Genomic DNA, 16,939 nt, shown 5'->3' on the forward strand with positions numbered 1-16,939 from the left:
CAACATAATAATAATAATAATATAATGATATAGTATGAATAATTGATCCTAATAATGGCAAATTATAATTAATTACAAATTAATATTGAAATAGCCTGAATAATTGTTTATGTTAATACTATAATAATTCGAACATACAGATTTATAGATAGATAATATTTAAACCAGTATAATATAACAACATTGATCAGAAATGTTTTTTGAGCAGCAAATCAGTATATCAGAATGATTTCTGAAGTTTAAAGTGACACTGAAGACTGGAGTAATGATGCTGAAAATTCAGCTTTGATCACAGAAATAAATTACATTCACAATATCACTGATTTTTACTGTATTTTTATCAAATAAATGCAGCCTTGGTGAGCAGAAGAGACTTCTTTAAAAAACTTTTCACCTGTGCAACAATTATGCTTTTAATGGGAATCGCTGACTGCCGCTCCTGTACAAACACAGCACTTGTTAACACTCTTATATACATTTTCCTTCCAACTTTGGGAATCTCAGCTAATAGAGCCGCATGTCAGAAATGGCCTGCCTTTGTCAAACTAGTTCAAAGTATTAAATGAGAAGAGATCCAAAACATCAGACTGATTAAAATCTGGGAGGATTTGAAAAAGAAAAACAGTATTTGGAAACTAATAGCCTGAGGTTAATAAGCTGCGCTGGCCCTCTTCTCCGGCTGTGCAATGTTTTGATGTGTCATCCGATTATACATTTGCCAAGCGCTCCCCCAAGCATGTATCAATGCACGAAAGCTCTCATCAAAGCCCAGACCACATGCACTTCTAATGACTGTGGTCATATAAATGAACCCACACACCTGCACTACAGCAGTCTGACATCTACTCACTAAAAATCATACAGAGAGAACATATACGGGACATTTAATAATGACAGATATGTAATATGACATATCTAATGAGCTAACTACTCACAAGATTTTAGAAAAAGATGCATTACCATATTTATTATATTATTTTTTTATGTTATTTAAAATAATAATAAATAATAGTTGTTATTCTAATATTTATTATGTGTATAAACTTGTGTATAATATAATAATTATATTATAATTATTAATAAAGTCACTACAAAATATATATTTTATTTCTATATTATATTCAATACATATATTTGAATAACTGAAAAAGCTTGCTATTATTATTATTATACAGTCAAAAACACACTGTTTCAGAGCAAACTAAATAGTTACCCCACAATGTATCATTGTTTTAAAAAATAAAATAATAATAATTGAATGCTGTAATGAATTAAAATGAATATTAATTGAATAAATTTTGAATAATTGTCAGATACTGCATGCACTGGCATGAAGGCTATAGCAGCTATATAAATTATTATCCACTGTCTGCATAAACATGAAATTCAAGATGCATAAATAAATCCCCAGCGTTTTCTCCCAAACACAGCTGCCCTTCAAAAATGATTCAGTATTAGCATGGCATATAAGATAATCGCGTCATGCACATAAACCCAAATATTTGGGAACGCGGCATCAATTAGCAGCACTCACAAACACCTGGACAAGCCTCAATACCTCTAGTGTCGCCTCACTCTTCCATTTGGCTGCGACTCTGAGCTCTAGAGACCAGCTATTATGCCCTGGAATGGGGATCCGGTTAGAAGTAGCCCTTGTCCAAGACACGCTGTTTCCTTGGCAGAGTAGAGTGAGCGTGTTAGAGGGGCCGGAGCCGAGCGGAGCAGGGCGGGGGTTAAAGTGGACTCGATTGGCAGACGGCGGCGGCTGTAATGGATTGAGCATCAAGAGTAAATGGTGCTGTAGCGTATGCTGACTCTCATTAAGCTGCGCGTTTGCTTACAGGAAGTAATGAGAGGAGACATATATTGTCACAGCCATAGAAAAGTCTCATGGCTAATTACACTAATTGTAGTTTGCTGCTGCCTCCTCCCACATCCTCTCTATATCCCTCCCTTCCTGTACAACTGTTACCTACTGTTATCTTCTGCACTCTTACACTACCAGTCATGTTTGGAATTATATAATGTTTTTGAAATAAGTCTCTTCTGCTCACCAGCGCGTTATTTATTTGATCAAAAATACAGTAAAAATAGTGAAATCTTTTTATAATTTAAAATAACTGTTTTCTATGTGAATTAAGTTTTAAAATGTATTTTATTCCTGTGATCAAAGCTGTATTTTCAGCATCATTACTACAGTCTTCAGTGTCACATTATCTTTCAGAAATCATTATAATAAAAATACTTAAAAGTATCATTTTTAATCTTACTGAGCCCGTACTTTTGAATAGTAATTTACCAGAGTTTCCACACAACAGTATCTGTTTTCAACATTGATAATAATCAGAAATCAGTATATTGGAATGATTTCTGAAGGATCATGTGACACTGAAGAATAGAGTAATGATGCAGGTTTTATCACAGAAATAAATTACAATTTACTACACATTCACATAGAAAACATTTTATGTTAAAATAATAAACCACAATTTGACTGTATTTTTGATCAAATAAATGCAGCCTTGGTGAGCATTACCTACTTTTGTTCAGAAACATAAAAAAATCATAAATTATTCCAAACTTTTGACTGGTATAGTAAACAGTAAAGGTTCTTTCTTGGCATGTATGGTTCCATAAAGAACTTTTACAGTAATATCAATGGAACCTTTCCATTACACAACAGGTTCTTCTTTATTATAAGAGGATAATAAAGGTTCTTCAGATTATTAAAATGTCCATCAAAATGGTTCTTTTTCCGAAACATTGCAAAATGGTTCTTCTATTGCTTTGCCACAACAACTTCTTTTTGTAACCTTTATTTTTAAGAGTGTATTCATGGTTCTTGCACTATTATTTTCTCTCTCTCAGGCTTTTCTCCCTGCCAGCTGCGCAATTACTCAGTGGCTCGTCTCACGGGTGACTGGCAGGAGCGAAAGTCCTGGCGCTGGCCGGTGATCAGCCGTGGAGGGTGGGCGATAGCCAATGGACGCTCCTGGCAAAGGCACGAGGAGGTGGCCATCCAGCTGACAGCTGTCCACGAGCTCCTCGGGGCCCCTCACCAGGGGCCGGGGCCTCTGCTTTACTGCTGCCAGCCAGGAGTCAGAGTTTGGGTGGCTGGCTCCAGCATTTAACCCCTGCTGGTACAAACCGTGACTACAGCAAATCACATGTTACACAGGCCTATACCGAACAACAAGGAGGTCTAGAACGCCTGCAGAGGTATAGAAATGCACTATATAGCAAATCTCAACTGCACAATTTCTTATTTTGTCACAAATAGCAACTACATTATTGCTCGGCTCTTCATGTAAAGTTATCCATTTTTATTTGGATGCATACAATATACTCATATCTTGCAATCTAGTCTACATAGCAAACCTCAACTGCATGATTGCTTGTATCATTGCAGAATGTAACTATGTAAATGTAATTATCTGTAAAACTGCTTTGAAATCATACAAAAGTGTTATAACAATACATTTCTGATTATTTGAGTCAAAATTGGCACATGAAATCACATGCAACCATGACAAAATATTATTTTAAAATATTCGTCATTGTCAATAGCAACAAAGGAGAGATGGAAAAAAAAATGCAGCTTTACAAAAATGAAACTATTTTAACTAAAACATACTGCTGACAAAATATAAGGGAAAAGTAACACTGCATCACTGCAATGCACTAAAAATGTTTTTTACTTAAATGTTTTTAAATTAAATAAACTGAAATGAATCAAACATAAACACTACACTTGCACATAATAGTATATGAACTTGAAGTGACTGTCCTGTTGTGAATACATCATTGCTACAACAACAAGCTACTGTACAATGAAATATCCTAATCATTCTCCAAAATAACATGGATTACAATCCCAGTAACAAGTAGAATTCACAACAGTAACTTCTAAACAGCAGAGCACTCATTATATCTTCAGTACTCATGATATGTCATTGTTTCAGGAGCTCTGCTTCTTACACGGCAAAGAATCCGATCCTTAATGAGGGCTTTTTGTCTTTGCTTTGCAGCTGAAACCTCTACAAATCTTTAAAACAAGATATATTTCCTTGGGTATCAATGCTGCATACGATATTAAGACTTTTTATTCATAGATTGTATTTTGAATATAAGTGTATTTCATCTTAATAGATTGGCAGATTTGTTTTTCACTTGTCAACTTAAATTAAAAATTGGCCAGTTCAACCAAACACACTTTTATTAAAAGACACAATCTATGCAAATCAGCCCTGATATCTTATGCAGGGAAAATCTTATGCATCTTGTTTCGAGATTTTTATTTAATATTTTCACAGGAAAACACAAAAGTACCAATTAAAAAAAAAAAAAAAAAAAAAAAACAGTGGCAGTGAAATAAAATAAAACAAGTTATAATACTGACAAAAAAAAAATAAAAAAAAAATAAATAATAATAATAATAAAAACAAAAACAAAAAAAAATAAATAAATATATATATATATAATGTAATAAAATATAAATATGTAACAAATACATAATAAACAAATAAACAAAACTATTAAAGATAACAAGAACATTGCTAAAACTTAAATAAAAAAATAAAACTGAGAATATATTTTAAAATATGAATATATACTATAATAGCATATAAATAATACTAAAATAACAGGACAAGAAGTAGAATAAATAATTATACATGTCCATGCATTAACAGGTAAATGTTAATACATGAAAAAAATGTTAATTTTGCTCACACACACACACACACACACACACACAAAATAAATAAACAAATAAGTAAATTAATAAATTATAATATTATTATTATTGTTATTAAATTACATTACAATCAAAACAAAACAACAAATGTAAAAATGAGCAGAGCCCAGAGATCTGAGCAGCGATCTGGACTTATTGCAGCTTTAATTAGCCGTCAGACGAGCATGAGATCTCACAGACAGATCACAGCATCAACACTAGCATCGACAGCATCCGCGGTTAGCGCTAGCATCTCTCTCTGCCCTTGAGAGGGTGTTTACAGCCCCTCTGCGTTTGCTGTCAGCTCGCATCGGGACGCTCAACAGTTTGTCCCTGACATATCGTCAGAAATCATGATAAAGCGCACAGACGACAAGAACGCAATTTAATTTGATTTGAAACAAACGCAGCCAATTCATGCACATCTCCAGCTGTCTGAATACTAATATCAGTGCACTCAAAACAAACAGAACACATTTCTGATCCAGAGACAAGACATTCCTAGTGATTGACTCGAATATTGACCGAACCAAAATAAACATTAAAACAATATAGAAATATGCATTTAAAAATTCACATAAAATGAAAAGAACTTAAAATACAATGAAAAAAAAAAACTGAAAAAAAAAAATTATAAATAACTTTAAGTTCTAAAATGACTAAAACTAACACTGAAATGAACATATATAAATATAAAAGCAATATATAAATATTCAAAAATATATGAAAAAAGTCACATAAATTACTCAAAGCAAAATTAAAATGAAAACTGAAAACAAAACTAAAAAAAGATGTTTATGCTAAAGAACTAAAAATACTAAAACTAACACCGAAATAAACAAAGCAATATGTAAAAAAAGTTTACATAAAATTAAAACTAAAAATATAAAACATAAACTTAATAAATATATGCTGAAGTACTAAAAGTACTTACACAACTTACATTGCAATTTAGAAATATTACATAATAATAAAAAATTTAAATGACAATCACATAAAATTACTAAAGAAAACTGAAAATATAAAACTCAATATTTACAAGTTTATTTTGAAGTATTAAAATTACAAAAACTAATACTAAAATAACCAAGAAATTTAGAAATATTAAAATTAATAACAATTAATTAATTAATAAAAAAACTGTGATTCCCTGACATATGATCAGGAATATTAGTAAGAGTGCACAGATGAAAAGAATGCAATTTAATTTGATTTGAAACACATGCAACCACTTCATACACATCTGCAGCTGTTTGATTCCTGACATCAATGCACTCGAAACAAACAGAACGCATCTCTGATCCAGAAACAAGACTTTTCTAGAGATTGACTCGAATATCGACTTGAAAGTTTTAGATAGACTAGTGCAATTGTGGGGAACTGTTAGGATGCTGTTGTCATTTCAATGCATCAGGACTGAAAGTTTTGTTAAAATTTCAAAGCCTCAACACAATTGCATGCTCAAATCAGCACGTCTTACGTATTGATTCCAAAGAATGGGACGATCGTCTAAATTGCAGCGCTGAATGAGATTTTGTCATGATGCATAGTGCCATGAAAGCGTCCAAATGAAAACCACAGGCTTGATAAAGCACAAACTTATTCAGCGAAACAGGACCTTTTGTAGCAGAATAAAGAAGTCAGCTAAAGCCTATCGTGTGGATCCAAAATCTAAGCTATTCAAAATGCACAGGCTGAATTGTGCATAAACAATCCAATCGTGAGCCGCTGTCAACACGACGAAAGAGTGACGGCGACACCGTATTTGACCACTTCATCATCAATCTCCATGTGCAACTCTGAGTGCATCTCTTCCACAATGCAGTTCATTTTCTGCATGTCAGCCGCACAGCTGGAACATCTCATGCTACATCCCTACTGAGCGGAGCGGAGCGGTCAGCCACAAGATTCCCATTAGGCCAAGATTCGGTCAGCGAGGCCTGAGCTCACCTGGCCTAACTCAATTACAATTTAAATGCAAAAATTACGTTGAAAATTAAAATACAGAAAGAAAGAAAGCAAGCAAGAAAACATTCACATTTAATTCTGAATGAAACACAACCCTGGACAACAATACAATGATCAGTGTCTATTAGTTCAATGCAAAAGCTTCTAAAACAACAACAACAAATATTTCTGGACGCTAGTTAACAATGTCAGGGATACAACATCATTTTAGATTCAAAATCAGTCAGCAATATACTTCCTGATGCGTCAGGACTTGATTGAATAGCGCACATTTGAAGTTTGTAGTCAGTTGTGGACCAGTCGTCTTCTCAAAAGTCACACGGCGGCCTCTCCAAAGCTCTTCTCTGCTCGCCACGCTTGTCATTACACAAATCAGCAGTTAGCGAGCCCTAAAGAGTCCCTGGGTGTTATTTATTTCCCATCAAACACTATCAGACCCTACAAATGCTTTGACAGGCCCTGCTCATCTCTCAAAGGCTTCAGGGAATACAAAAAGATAACCGGCAACCTCTGAAACCCAACAACAGCCCCGGAGGAACAGGAACGCAGCAAAAAAATGTGCAGATATTATATTATACAAGTCCAAAAATCTCAGAGAAGTCATTATCGCACCTCCATCTCAAGCAAGCACTCAGTGCACAGCAGCAGAAGACGGTGACTCTGACTTTTAACGGCGCAGAGTAATGGGAAACATCATGTAGATTGGAGTCTTTAGCTTGCGCGTCTCCAGGGCCGCGTGCTGAAATTGGAAAAACAGTGCAGATGGCAGGGGAGCTGAACGCATCTTCTGCACTATAAACGCCAAACATCTGGCCCATTGTGCATTTGTCATTTTCATGACCTTTAGATGCGATGAGAAATGTGAAACATGGCCGTGATGTGCTCGGGTGAATCTCACCAAACCTGTCAGAAGCATATGCCGCTCATCTATCACTGCAAAGTGAAAAGACAATTTTTAGGATCACATTAAGGAGATTTTTGCCATTGTGACATTAATTTCATAACCGTTGAGTGCATCCCAAGCCTGTTCTCATTTTATAATGAAATACATTGCATATAGACTGCCGTTCAAAAGTTTGGGGTCGGTCATTTTTTTTTTTTTAAGTATTTTTTCAAATTTAAAGGTAGTTGTTAACTAAAGCTAAAGTGTTTCGATAACTGAACAATTTGGTAAATGAAAATTAGATAAAAAAACTAAAATAAACTTGCATGAAAATGTAAAAAAAAAAAAAAAAAAAAAAAAAAACAATAAGTTAATCACGTTAATCAAGTACTAAAATTAACAAACCTACCTCTAAAATTAAGATAAATAAATAAATAAATAAATATTTCACTCAGCAAAATGCATTAAATTAATCAAACGTAACGTTACAAAATATTTATATTTTAAATAAATGCTGTACTTTTTACATTTCTACTCTTAAGAATCCTGAAAAGCACAAATGTATCACAGTTTCCACAAAAATATTCAGCAGCACAACTGTTTTCAACACTGATGATAATCAGAAATGTTTCCTGAGCAGTATATTAGAATGATTTCTGAATATCACGTGACACTGAAAACTGGAATAATGATGCTGAAAATACAGGTTTGATCACAGAAATAAATTACACTTTACAGTGTATTACAATAGAAGACAAGTATTTTAAATTGTAATAATATTTCACAATTTTTGAATTTTTACTGTATTTTTAATCAAATAAATGCAGCCCTGGTAAATATACATATAATATAAATATACATATAAAATATACATAATAAAAAGTACATATAATGTACTTGTTGTAGTTTATGCTGATTGATATACAGTATATGCACACTTTCCTGTCTGTTTGTGTGTGAAATGTGACCTAGACATGTTTTGGAGTTCTTGGTTTTGTTTTGATCCTGACTAAGTGACCTCTAAACGTCATATCCGCTCACATGTAGCCTGAATATTTTGTCTGAATGAAAAGCACTTCACTGAAGCCCATCACCCTTATTCTCCGGTGTTGACTGACATGCCCATTACTCTTGTCGTCATTACAATATTGGCTAATAAATCTATTGAGAGGTTTTCTTCGCCCCGGGCGTGGAATATGTAGCCTATTGACAGAGGAAAATGAATAAATATGTAACAAGGACATCGGCTGGAGAAGGAGGAAAATTGACGTTGGGTACTGTATTGGAGAGCTTGTGGAAATTACTGAAAGAGCAAGACCTCGCGACCCATTATCAAAAGACAAGCTTCATTTCTTTATATATTTTTGTTCATGCATAATGTGCAAACAGCCGGTTTGATGGGGTTGATAGGGTTACGGACGGCTTTTATTAAAAATACCGCAACCGAATGATGACACGGTTGTGTAAACATCTGCATCTTAACTGAAATACAAATGAACTCTACTCAATGCATAACGCGTTCATGGACGTTCGTTTTATCAACCGCAAGATTTAAGGTCGAGTGCATAAAATCACCTTTTTTAAACACCTTTTTGCTGTCACTAGTTCATTTTAAATGATCCTGTGGCGTGAGAAATGAATTTTGGAAAGTACAAATATTCCATGCAATTTCTCATTTACTGTAATATGAGTTGCATGCATAATAATTACAAAAGAGCCAGCAAAATGCTGTTTAAAGAAGAAACAGCAGGAAGTCGACTTCCCAAAGGTATTTTCATCAACTACTCAACTGCAGCACCGTGGCAAAAGAAATAATGCAAGTTATCTAAATTCATGCGAGAGAGAAAAACCGAGTGGCGTAAAATAACAGAAAACACAACTGACAGACAACACATCTTTCTAGCGTGTCGACAACAAACACGAAGCACAACAAGTGCAGTTAAGTACATTATGTATAATGTATAATTGATGGTAGTTTTACAGTTTTGACTGCAATGTTTGAATACACATGAACGTGATTTCTATGCGTGTCTCGCTCTAGATACACAATCTATTTGTCTAAATAACACGCACAGCCGCCGTTTTATCCTCGCTGACTTTCTCAGCGGGCTATGACTGTGAAAACAATCCCATAAATTAGGAGCAGAGCTGATAAATATCTTTAAAGCAAATTTACGAGCAAAACCACCCATTCAAATACACCCCCAACAAACAGACAATATGGGCCAAATTTCAGCATATTCTACCCTGCTATAAAAGTCTAACTCTGTCCTGAATACACAATGAGTCTCCGGTGTGATGTCCTCTCTATATTCTACCCAGAAGAACTAAAACCTCATCTGCACAGAATGCTAATGACACACTATCTGGTTGCTTTAGGAGCAAAACTTTAAACTAGTCTCACAAAAATTGCACTGCATCATACCATACTGAATTACTGTCACATGCATATTCATTTACGGTATTAAAGGAATAGTTCAACCAAAAATTAAAATCTGCTGACAGTGTACTCACCCTCAAGCCATCCAAGATGTAGATGAGTTTGTTTCTTCATCAGATTTGGATAAATGTTGCATTCAGTTACTAGCTCACTAATGGATCCTCTGCAGTGAATGGGTGCCGTCAGAATGAGGGTCCAAACAGCTGATAAAAACATCACAATAATCCACACCACTCCAGTCCATCAGTTAACATCCTATGAAGCCAAAAGCTTGTTTGTAAAAATCAAATCCAGCACTAAGACATTTTAGTGTAGCTTCTGGCTAAAATACGTGTTTCATAATCCATAATAACACTTTCTCCATTGAAAACGTTAATCTCCTGTCATCTCTCACATCAAAACCCACAAGCATATTTGTTTAGAGCTGTTTTGGACTGTTTGGGCTTGATCTGTGCAGATTTCTCTCTTGATTCAGACCAGACCATTTTTTCACTGGAGGAAGTGTTATTATGGATTATGGACTCATATCTTAGCCAGAAGCAATGGTTGGAAGTTAAAACGTCTTGATGGATTTGTTTATTTTGGCATCTCCTTTCGTAAACTGATGGACTGGAGTGGTGTGGATTATTGTGATGTTTTATCAGCTGTTTGGACTCTCATTCTGACGGCACCCATTCACTGCAGAGATGATCAAATGATGGAATGCTACATTTCTCCAAATCTGATGAAGAAACAAACTCATCTGAGGATGGCCTGAGGGTGAGCACATTTTCAGCAAACATTCATTTTTGAATGAACTATTCCTTTAAATATGGCAAAAACTGCAAAGCGGCATGCTGCCGTGTTTCTTTCTTTGCATTAGAAAATACTCAAATTACACTGCATATCCTGCAGTCTCGTGTATGTGAGGGATCTGACACTTGTCGTGGCAATATTTGTCCATGTGAATAACACTGTGAAATATGGCAGCTGAATTGAAATACAGTATGGGAGATTGAGACTCTGTTAAACTCACGGTCCCTGCTGTGTAGAAATCTACCATTACCGGCCGGTCATCCCACCTGACCTGCAACACCAGTGAAGAAGAACAGACTGGATGTCTTATTGACCCGTGAGCCCACCGAACACATAAAGACAGACCTGCAATACAGAGACTCACGAGGGATCCGTCACAGCGGCAGCGCTTATCCTACACCACCACAAGAAAATCCATCATCTCTGGATGTTATTACAGTATGGATGATGCAGAATATGGAAGCAATATGATTAAGACCAAGGAGATTAATTCAAGAAGTATTTTTCAGTAAATATATTTGAAAAAATGATATTCAATTTCAATAAATGCAGAAATATTTTCCTTACCTATTTAACTATGGCATTTCAAAATATTAAAGCAAAGGTAACAAAATGAATTAAAGCCAATATATACAGTAAAGGTAACAAAAATAAGTCTTTCAAGTGGCACTGAAAATGCAACTGAAATGTTTTAACATTAAAATCACCATTAAATGAAAATTCTATTTTTTAAATGCATTTTGCAGATCACAATGTAAATGACCCATGTATGTTTCATTTTCATATGTAAAAAAAAATTTATACAAAACTACTTTTTTTTCCTTTTTTTATAATCAGTTCACTCGGATGTACATCAAAACACATAAGTAAAGATCTTTCTCTACTTCCTTTTCATCACAACTTCAACAACAAGCTGGACATTTTAAAACAGTAACACGAGGTATCATTTGCTAACGTTAGTTAATTACAGTAAATTAGTTAATGTGAAATAAAACTGATCAATACTTTTACAGCATTTATTCATTTTAGCTAATGTTAATTTCGTGTTAATTTACTATATATACTAATGAATATTTGAATCGTTTAACATTAGTTAATGCAACATGAACAAAAAAATGAACAATTACATAGAGAAAATTTGGTAAAAATAATTTTCACTCAGAAATTGAAAAAAAATAAACTCCACAAAAAAACAACATGTAACACATTAAATGAAACTTTTAAGTAGAACTTTTAAGACTAAAGTAGTAATTCATAGTAAAATGTAGGTCTAAAACAACAGTGTAGAAATAATTTAGTAAATTTCACAAATAATTGCATAGGAACGTTGAATTAAACGTAAGTAAGTAGAAAGACTGAAATGGTAATTTCTTCTTCAAAAATCTGTTATATTTACAGTAAACTTTGAGAAATATATTTATTGTGATAAATCTTTGAAGAAAAAAAAAATTGTTATAATATTATTATTTGAGAATGTCTGAACCCCCAAAACTAAAACTAAAAATAATAATAAAACAAATAATAATAATTTTTAAAAAAAGTTGCTTGAAATAAAATTAACTTCAACTGAAATAAAATACAATTTAAAAAAAAATATTTTGAAAAATTGTTAGTTTCCAAGGCAACATTCAAGTACTAAAATAACTAAAATTGAGAAAACTTTGAAAAATATGTCTACACTCTCAATAATGTTTGCTTTTATATAGTGTGTATTTTATTAATACATGCTGTAAATCTATATTTCTCATAGTTAACTAATGCATTAACTTATGTTAACCAAAGAGAACTTATTGTAAAGTGTCACCAAAATAATAAATCATTCCGTGAACCTTCTGGACTCAATGAATAGTTTTGAGTCAGAGCTCATTGAAATGGACAGTTTGAACTGATTCACAGAAATGATTCAAACTCTAACATGATGTTAGCTACTGAAGTTGAAATAAAAACAATCATAACGCTCTCATACTCGAAATTTGCTAATCAAATGACATGCTCTTATGGAAAATGATTTGCCAAATTATCAGTCAATAAAAAGACTACTGATGGATAAAATCACATGAAGTGTATAATTGTGAATACTCTATCACTGATTTCTCGCAGCTCAAACACATTACATCTCATGCAAACTCTGGAAGTGAACAGGATCCAGTGTTCTGCAGAATCACAAACACAGACTCATGAACACATCCCATGCTGCAGCAGTCAGTCTCAGCATGTAGTCCACACACACACACTCGACACACTTCAGCTCTCCAAATCACAGTCCTGAACACTGAGAGCCGCGCGACCCACTGCTACAATGACTGAGTAATCTCTGCACACCTTTAGCACCTCTGCTCGAGTGCGCTGGGCTGCTATTACTTTGACCACTGTCATTAGACCTGTACGCTACTATTATTACCTTCATAAACAGCATTAAAGCCACACAGGCATGATTAGGCCACCCTTTGTGAGCAGAAGATTTGAATTCTGCCAGAGCCTGATATCGTGAGCGATGTGCTGTTGGGAAATCATGTTAGCGGCTTGCGCCGGGTCGCGATGTGCTTTCATTTGCAAGAAATGAGAACGGAATGAAACGTGTGCCTGCAAGCACAAAGCATCATTCAGTGACGGTTTACACGGAAATGCTTGATACGGCTGCATGGTTACATTCGTATTTGTCAGAAATCAAAAGCTGTTGTTGAAGCATTTTAAATGACTATTGTCTTCACCGTGACAATAGTGTTATTTGGATCAGGGTTATTATAGTCGACTGACACTAAAATAATAATAATAAATAATTTATAATGATAAACTATTTATTTTAGTTTCCAAGGCAACATTTATTTTATTTTTGCTTCACTAAATGTACTAAAATAAATAAAATGAAAAGTAAAATAATATTTAAAAAAGCACTAAAATGTCAAATTAGATTAAAAACAATAAATAATTCAAACTAACAATATAAACTAAAATAGTAATTTAATTATTAATCGAATTATTAATAAAAAACTGACAAAAAGCACAACAAAATTAATCAATTTGAAAAGGAAAAATCTAAATGTTCATCAAAACTGAGAAATAAAATAACAAATTAAAACTTTACATAAAATTAAAATGAAAAATATATATAAAAAAACTCATTTAATCAATCAAAACTATAACAGTGTAGTTTTATATTCAAAATATTAATAAAAGCTGACAAAACACATCAACATTTCTAAAACTAATTAAAATTAAAAAGAAAAAATTTAAAATAAAAACTAATTCTAACTATCGATATAGTTTTTATATTCAAAATATTAATAAAAACTGACAAAAACAACAAAATTGTTAAAACTTTAACTAAAACTAAAAAAACTAATTCAGACTATCAATAAAAACTATAATAGTAGCCTATAGTTTTTATATCAAAAATACTTATAAAAACTATATTATCTCGATGATACTAAAACAACACTGATTTGGATATGTCTATGAATAATAACTATAAATAAAATCAACATGAAACAATATTTGAAATACATTGACTTTTTTTTTTCAAAAGGGAATAAGATATTAAATAAATAATTGTAATGTAGAGCTTGATTTTATCAATCAGGAACTGAGTGCATCATAAAAAGTGGACGTTATGTACAACAAAGTCAGAAAAATAAAAGGGATTTATGACTTCAACTGAAAATAAAAGTCTTTTCACATTAATGAAAGATTATTCAAACAAAAACACCATTTTAATTTGGAATAACATGCACCGAAAAGCACATTAAAAGGGTCAGTTTTGATTTTACGCTGACATTTGGCTGCACAAACTGAGCATTAAAATGTTTTTGGAGATCGATTCCAAATAATAACGATTGCTCACAAAGGCTCGACATCCTGCGGGAATCATTAAAAGCAGCTTCCCAAAAGCAATCTCTTCACAAAACAGGGCATTGTTGAGCAGGACAAAGTAATTTGTTGTCGTCTGAATAGAGCGATATTTCTCGACATCTCAACAGCTATCTGATGGAATTACACTCTGAATAGGCTCTTCCAAAAATAATTAATTTCATATGAAGGGCCACACGTCCCTTTGTCACTAGTGAACCTTTCATCTGTCCCTCAACTGAAACCAATATGCAACCAAATCCCACAAAAAGCCAGAAACTGTGGTTTGTCGGAGGTCTACGGAAAGCGTTAACAAACGCCATTATCTTCGACAGCAAAACGAGCGACCGCGGCATTCACAGCGCCTCACATTCATTACATGCATGAAGTAATGGGCCAAGAAGTGGGTGCACAGGAGAAAAGAAGTTTAAAGTGGACCTCATAGAGTAAAGGACAATTACAGGGCACGTGACAACCTCCGTGTCACCTCTTTTCATTTTTCTTAATTACCGGGCAAATATTCCTCCTCCTCTGCTTCATTAGGTCTTTTGTTGAGCGATTAGAGATGTCAGACAGAAGATGGAGGGATAGAGCGGCTCTGAACATATTACAGATCGACTACTGAGAGAGTGTTGCAGACCTATAGAAAGACTGGAAAAGCTGAGGAAAGCAGTCATTTCTACAAACCACTTCCTGATCGGATCTCATTCTCTGATTTTACTGCTAAATCCGATGACCTAGAGAGCAAAGGCCAATATAATGCAAAGAGATCAGAAAGTAGAGCAAGCTGCAAGTAACATAAGGTCATGGGTTCGGTTTCCAGGGAATTTATAAACTGATATGATGCATATATTAAATGCAAGATGCTTTGGACTGTGCAAGTGCCAAATATATACTATATATGTGACCCTGGTCCACAAAACCAGTCATAAGGCTCAATTTTTCAAATAAATCTGCAAGCTGAATAAATAATCTTTCCATTGATGTATGGTTTGTTAGGATCGGACAATATTTGGCCGAGATACAACTATTTGAAAATCTGGAATCTGAGGGTGCAAAAAAAATCGAAATATTGAGAAAATCACCTTTAAAGGTGTTCAAATGAAGTTCTTAGCAATGCATATTACTAATCAAGTTTTGATATATTTACAGTAGGAAATTTACTAAATATCTTCATGGAACATGATCTTTACTTAATATCCTAATGATTTTTGGCATAAAAGAAAAATCTATAATTTTGACCCATACAATGTATTTTCAGCTATTGCTACAAATATACGCCAGCAACTTAAGACTGCTTTTATGGTCCAGGGTCACATATATGTATTATTAATTTATTTATTTCAGCTTAATTTTAGTTATTTTTATGACAAATGTATCTGAACTTAATATATATATATATATATATATATATTTTTTTTTTTCCTCAAGTAACTTTTTTTATTGTTTTAATTTTAGTTTCAATTTAGGTAACAATAGCAACCCTGAACTAAAACTGAAATAATAATAATAAAAAAAACTATATAGACAATTAAAAATAAAAATTACAAAAACACTCAACAAAATTACTCAAACTTAAAAATAAAAAGCTAATTCTATTATTAAACACTAAACTATTAATAAGAACTGTATTTCAGTTCAAATAAACACTGATGCATACAGTGGATTTTATGAATATATGAATGATTTGAAGTTAATTTAAAATTTAAAAACTGTTTAATACATGTGTCAGCCCTCTGTCGTGTGTCTTGTGTTCCCGCCTCATGTTTCCATATTTGGTTTGTTTCCTATCCTTGTTAAATGTGATCATTAGTTAATTATTTCCAGCTGTGTTTGTGTGATTTATCCTGTGTATTTATAGTCCTGTCTATTCAGTTTGATTTCGTCTGGTCTACTCGTTACTCCCCGGTGTTTCTGTCTGTGTCTGTGTCTGTGTCTGTGTCTGCCTTGCCTTGTCTTGCCCTGCCTTGATGTCTTCAGTAAAGACTGTTATTTTGCGTTACATCCTCGTCTGCGTGTTCCTTGCTCCTCCCTGCTGTGTGCACCGTGACAACGTGTTCCTGGTCATACTGGGAATAATTCATTTGTGCATTGTGCATTCTTTATCAAATACAATGACTTATTCCACCTCAGGATTGAGTTTCCTTTTACAATGACATCGCAAATCCATCTCACCGCTTTTAATGCAGAAACTCTTATAAAATCCCATCCCATCCCACACTTCTTCCTAACTGATAATCCTTTTTTCCACTTGTAAATACAGCACATTATG

Source organism: Barbus barbus (genome assembly GCF_936440315.1).
Source record: "Barbus barbus genome assembly, chromosome: 25".
NCBI lineage: Eukaryota > Metazoa > Chordata > Actinopteri > Cypriniformes > Cyprinidae > Barbus > Barbus barbus.